Source organism: Podarcis muralis, chromosome 2 (assembly GCF_964188315.1).
Source record: "Podarcis muralis chromosome 2, rPodMur119.hap1.1, whole genome shotgun sequence".
Taxonomy (NCBI): domain Eukaryota; kingdom Metazoa; phylum Chordata; class Lepidosauria; order Squamata; family Lacertidae; genus Podarcis; species Podarcis muralis.
Genome location: NC_135656.1, coordinates 75263075 through 75269304, shown reverse-complemented (window position 1 = coordinate 75269304; position 6230 = coordinate 75263075). Strand labels below are relative to the sequence as shown.

Below are 6230 nucleotides of genomic sequence, written 5' to 3'. Positions count from 1 at the left end.
GCAGGGAAAAGATTCAGTGGGCCAAAGCTCACTTGCAAGAGAGGTTAATAACAATAAATAGGTTTCTTCAACTGTGGGTAGTTAGTTAGTTTAAAAAACAACAACACCTCTGCTGCTCTGTTTGAACAACAAAATCATCCAGAACTTTTCAATGCTCCTCAGGCAGCATTTAAACAGCCCAACTTCTTGCAAATACCTAGAGCAGAGAAACAGAAAAATGGAAGTTACATACTACCCATACATTTTGCTGGACTTTTGTGCAGGGGCCATGCTAATCTTCTCCGTATCGTTCCAATTTTAGTATATGCGCTGCCGAATCGAGCACATTTTGCTGGACTAATAATAATAATAATAATAATATATTATTTAGACCCCGCCTATCTGGCTGAGTTTCCCCAGCCACTCTGGACGGCTCCCAATCAAGTATTAAAAACAATACAGCGTTAATTATTAAAAACTTCCCTGACTTTTGAATGTATTTGTGGATAAGGCATGCTTTCCTCTGGGCTGCCTTTATTCTTCTTAGCAGAAGCTTTGGTTTACCTTTATTACCTGGAAGATGCTGTCATGGGAAAATTTAGGAATGCCTATGTGCTTCCAGCTCTCCATTAAAGCATTTTAACAAATAAAAATACATTGAAAACGGCGTTTGCTGTTGATACCAGACATCTGTGAAAACAAGTGCTGAGTTACTGTGAATTCATAGAATCAATAAGGTGCATTATGGAACTGTGCAGCAGGAGTGTTTGCAATCCCTCCTGGCTTTAATAACTTTGGGGAAAAGATCAATGCATTTATATCAATGTGCAACACTGCAAACCACATCCATCTCTAGTAATTGGGCAATTCATAGACATTCAACACAGCTCTGGGCATTAATAGCTATTTCAATAAGAGCTGTATTTTTGTAACATTATAGAGGGAGATTTCTTGGAGTGAGACTGGGCAGCCCTCCATCATGATCCTCAGGTAATGACACACTTCATGTAAATCACAATTACATTTCAAGGGGAAATTGGTTTCAAATCCATCTCAACTGAATGGCATTTAGACAGTCAGACTGAAGGTTTCACAGTGGGGCTGAAACTGGGTCAGATACCAGATTATTATAATTACCACTATTACTAATGAATAGCATAAGCAAAAGAGGCACGTCACTGCCCTAAAGAACTTATACCATCCAAATTTCAGCAGCAGGAGAGGGAAGGGGAGGAAGAGACAATGTAATGGAAGGAAGCACACAATTAAACTGTGGCACTCTCTCCTACAGTAGGCAGCGATGGTGACCAAATTGGATGGCTTTAAAAGAGATCAGACAAACTCATGGAGGACAATGGCTGCTGACCATGGTGGCTCTGTTCTATCGCCACTCTCGGAGGCATTATGCCTCTGATTACCAGCTGCTAGGAATCACAAGTGGGGAAAGCGCTGTTGCTCTCATGTCCAGCCTGCAGGCTTCCCAGCTGGCCACCATGAGAACAGGATACTGTACTGGATGGGCCATTGGTCTGATCCAACAGGATCATGTTTTATGTTGTGTTCTAATAAATCAAAATATATCAGTAATAAAACATAGGATGATCCTTTGTACATCTTGGGCTGCAGCAGCAGAGATAACGCCCTGTGGCCCTCCAAATGTTTCTGGATTGCAACTCCATCCATCCCTGGCCTTTAGCCATGTTGGCTGTGGATGAACTCACAACATCCAGATCATTACACATTCCCTATCCTTTTTAAAAACAAAAACAAAAACAAGCCAAAATATTAGCAAAATGTTTCATTCCTCAGGATTGAAAATGAGTTTTCAACTGAAATAATTTTTGTGAAAAGTGATAACCGCTAAGATGTCAGTAAACTGTCTTCTTGGATTTATGTTGAAATTGATCTCATAATTTACCCAGTGAATTGTCAACATAGTTACATTTTTCCAATCCATAATTGGCTGCAACATTGTACAGTTTCTTTGGAACTTAACGGGTCTCCCCCCCCCCCCTAAGATGCCTCTGTTCACTGAATCAAAACAATCCCCATGTAATAAACAAGACGATACGGTTCTCACGTGAGGACTGTATCAGTTCAGTGAAGCTTGTTTGAATCAGTTCATGGCCTCAGGTTAATGCTTGACAGACAGCATAGTCTTACGTATGTTTACTCCAAAGTAAACCCTGTTGAGTTCAGTGAGGCTTAGCTCTACTTGGGTATTTTCTTTTCTTTGCGATCTGTGATAACTATATATATATATATATATATATATATATATATATATATATATATATTGCCAACTGTAGATGCAGTTTTCACAATCAGAAAGTCATCAAGAGAGATGCTGTTGTCTGCAAAGAAATAAAAAATACAAAATTTCCTCCAAAAATCCGTTCTGGAACCCAGCAATGCATCTATTCCAAACAGCTCTCTTGATAATATATTTTAATTGAAATAGAGATCTCCTTGTTGAGTTGCCAGTTACTCCAATCTGTTTCTGGACACCTGCAGACTAAGAATCTGTGATTCATTAGCTGCGATGCTGTTGTAATTCCATTCTCCATGCATGCGTGAGCCACCAGTTTTAAAACAAAGCTTTATCATACTACAGTTTGCATAATCAGTGTAGGAAATTGCCTTAAAATGAGTCAGACCACTGGTCCATCTGCCTACAATGGCTGGAAGCAGGTCTCCTGGATTTCAGACAGGAGTCATTCTCACCTCTACCTAGAGATACTTGTGGCTGAACCTGAGGCTGTTCTGCCAGTAAGCAATGACCCTTGCCCATTAAACAGGACACAGGTGATGGATTAGGGCAGACTAGGGGCATCCAGAGCCTCTCAAGCTCAGCTGTTTCCTGCATATATCCATGTCAAGATGATGGAGGTGGTGGACTTATTCTTTTTCAGTCCTTCCATAAATGTGTATCTTCCTATTTTAAGGGGAGCACGAGAAGAGTCCTGGCTGACAAAGCATCTCAGCCCCACTGTCAAGATAAACAGTTAAGCACCTTATGTGAGCATGAGGTAAGTACTACCTATTTGTTTTATTTAAAATATTAACCATCAGCTGAAGCCAGTCAAGGACACAGGAGGGTAAACCTTTGGAAACTTATTAAGTCTTGTCACTCTGTTCTAGTGGTTGCAGTGCACCTCAAGCAGAAACAAAATCCAGTGCTGGAAAAGGGAGAAAATTATGTCGGAAAAACATTTCACTATCCCTCTGGTAACATGAAATGGGCCCCAGAAGCAGCTTCCCATAAGGTACAGGAGAGGTGCTGCTCAAACAAGCCCATGCTCACACCCTGAATCAGAATCAAACTAGTTCATTATCTTCCACAAATTCATCAGCTGAACTCCTATGGTTACAGATGAAGGTCAGTAAGGTGAAGCAAGGCAAAAAGCTAAAGGACCCCTGGGCAGTTAAGTCCAGTCTATGAGGTTGTGGCACTCATTTCGCTTTCAGGCTGAGGGAGCTGGCATTTGTCCATAGACAGCTTTCCAGGTCACGCGGCCAGCATGACTAAACAGCTTCTGGCATGACAGAATACCCTGACAGAAACCAGAAAACGCTGTCTACTTTTGCACTGCAGTGGTACCTATTGATCTGCTTGCACTGGTTTGCTTTCAAACTGCTAGGTTGGCAGAAGCTGGGACAGAGCAATGGGAGCTCACTCTGACACAGAGGTTAGAACCGCCGACCTTCCGAGTGGCAAGCCCAAGAGGCTCAGTGGTTTAGACCACAGCGCCACCTGCATGAAGTATATCCTTACTGCTCAATCAGCCTGTGTATCTTATTCAGCTGGTTGGAAGGAACCAAGTTTTACAAATAAGGCTGTCTTGTTTCATTTTATTTTTAAAATCACACTTTCTAATGTGCACAACACAGCATTTGCCTAATCTTTACTCTATTGATTCACTCTAAAAATACATCTGGCTAGGCATGGAAGGTAATTGATGTAAAAAGACCTATTTCCGAAAGCTAAGAAAAACTGTTTATTCGAGTTAACTTAAAAAAAAAAAAAAGTTAAATCCAGTTGTTGAAGGGCTGTGCATTGGAAAGCTATGCACTTCAATTGACAAAAAACTACCTGATGCTTTTATTTCACACTTTAGCAGCTTTCTCTACTTATATCCATCTATTTGATTGCCTGGGGTTTGCCTTGCTGACTTTACTATTCCCAGGAAATAACAATATACTTCCAGCAAACTGTAACTGCAACTAGTATTTAGAATATCGTGTAGGAACAAAATGCCTGGTGTGTTTCCCAGAAGTAATTTGAAAATGAAGCTGTCTAGGAAAGAGCTCTTGTTTATTTATCTTTAATACCTTTAGGTTTAAAGTACTAAAAGTCATGTGGCCGTTAGGGATAGGGGGACAAATTGGTTCAGGTTGCATTTTAATGCAAACCTACCAAATACACAAACCAAAGTCATCCTTCAACCTCCTCACTTCTACAAATGTCGTGATGCAGTTCTGCAACTGAAAATGCACACACAAAATACGTAGGTTGCGCAGGAATGGGGATAGTGGTGAAAATGTACAAAAAATGTATAATCTATGGGGAATTGCATGCATATAAGGCAAAATCGTTCACAAACAATGCATATATTAGGAGAAAATGCTAAGGGGAGGAAGCAGCACAGCACAGCCCAACAAGGACTAAGCATCCTTGGGGCTCACAGGATGCTGACTTTGCTTTGCAACAGTAGATAAATAGGTACCACTCCGGCGGGAAGGTAAACAGCGTTTCCGTGCGCTGCTCTGGTTTGCCAGAAGTGGCTTAGTCATGCTGGCCACATGACACAGAAGCTGTACGCCGGCTCCCTTGGCCAGTAAAGCGAGATGAACGCTGCAACCCCAGAGTCGGCCACGACTGGACCTAATGGTCAGGTGTCCCTTTACCTTTATGCAGACAGCATGAACAGTTGCTAAATCATTGCCCATGGAGGACATGTCCTCTGTAACTAGAGTGCATTAGTTTCTTTGTTCCCTATCCTTTCAACTCCCACTGCACTCATTTTTAAATTATTCTCCTCCTCCTCATTTATTGATATACCAGAATTCCGGTAGCACAGATAAGAATTAATTAAATTGTACTCAGTTATATGCCCAGACTGAGGCTTCCTTCCCTTGTACCAGGCAGACAACTTGATGCCTAAATTTCTCCGGGGGGGTGGGGGTGTGGAGCAACAAAGCTCTCTAGGATGGGTTGTATCCAACTACAGTGGTACCTCGGGTTAAGTACTTAATTCGTTCCGGAGGTCCGTTCTTAACCTGAAACTGTTCTTAACCTGAAGCACCACTTTAGCTAATGGGGCCTCCTGCTGCTGCTGCGCCGCCGGAGCCCGATTTCTGTTCTTATCCTGAAGCAAAGTTCTTAACCTGAAGCACTATTTCTGGCTTAGTGGAGTGTGTAACCTGAAGCGTATGTAACCCGAGGTACCACTGTAATGTCTACCCACTGAAAATAATTATCCTGAGTTAGCCATGTAAACATGAGATTGTATTTAATGTTTGTCCTAATCAAAGTTGACCCACTGAAGGTAATGGGCATAACTAAGTCAGATTCATTAATTTCAGAGTAGAACTAGGATTTGATTCAACCTATGGTTATAATTGCACTGTAAATCACATATCCTAGTGAAATACATACATTTCTGCAAACCTGCACTGAGATTATGCCTTTCTTTGATGATGTGTTAAAATATTTTACTCCTTATTGCTGCTTCTTTTCGTTAATAGCCTGGTGTTTCAGTATTAAGTATTCTGTTTTCTAAGATGTTATTTATCAAGCATGCAATTTTTCCAAGTTAACTCATGTAACACAAGCGACAGGCAAGTTCCAGAATAATCCCGTGAGTAGTTCATTTAATGAGAATAGCTAGCTTTGCACATTCCATTCACTTTAAAAATTAGAGAACTTACTGGTGCACCATTTCAGTATGCAGTATGTAGTGTACAGCCCTTGCAATTGTCCTTCGTTGGAGAATGATCGAAGAGCTAACTCAGGGCAACTAGAGCAAGGAACATGCACATAATTGGCAACACTGGAGTTGGAAAGAATTAATCTGAATAGCATTTGGAATAGCAGCAATATCAAGGATCAGTGAGCTCCTGCAGATTTTTAGCTTTCTGTCGTCTATCTGCTTTGACATTTGAAAGAAAAGTGTGAGAAGCAGGGCTCTCTCTTCCCTCCTCCCCTTCAGCTTCTTATTCTATATCCGCAATATTGCCTTAAGATTTAA

General features: G+C 41.1%; 1 non-coding gene across 1 annotated transcript; it reads right to left on the bottom strand.

Annotated features, from left to right (window-relative positions):
* Window positions 1–219: 219 nt before the first annotated feature.
* LOC114593105 (U6 spliceosomal RNA) lies at window positions 220–325 on the bottom strand. Its single transcript, XR_003705600.2, has one exon. It is a non-coding gene; the product is annotated as a U6 spliceosomal RNA (small nuclear RNA).
* Window positions 326–6230: the final 5905 nt, after the last annotated feature.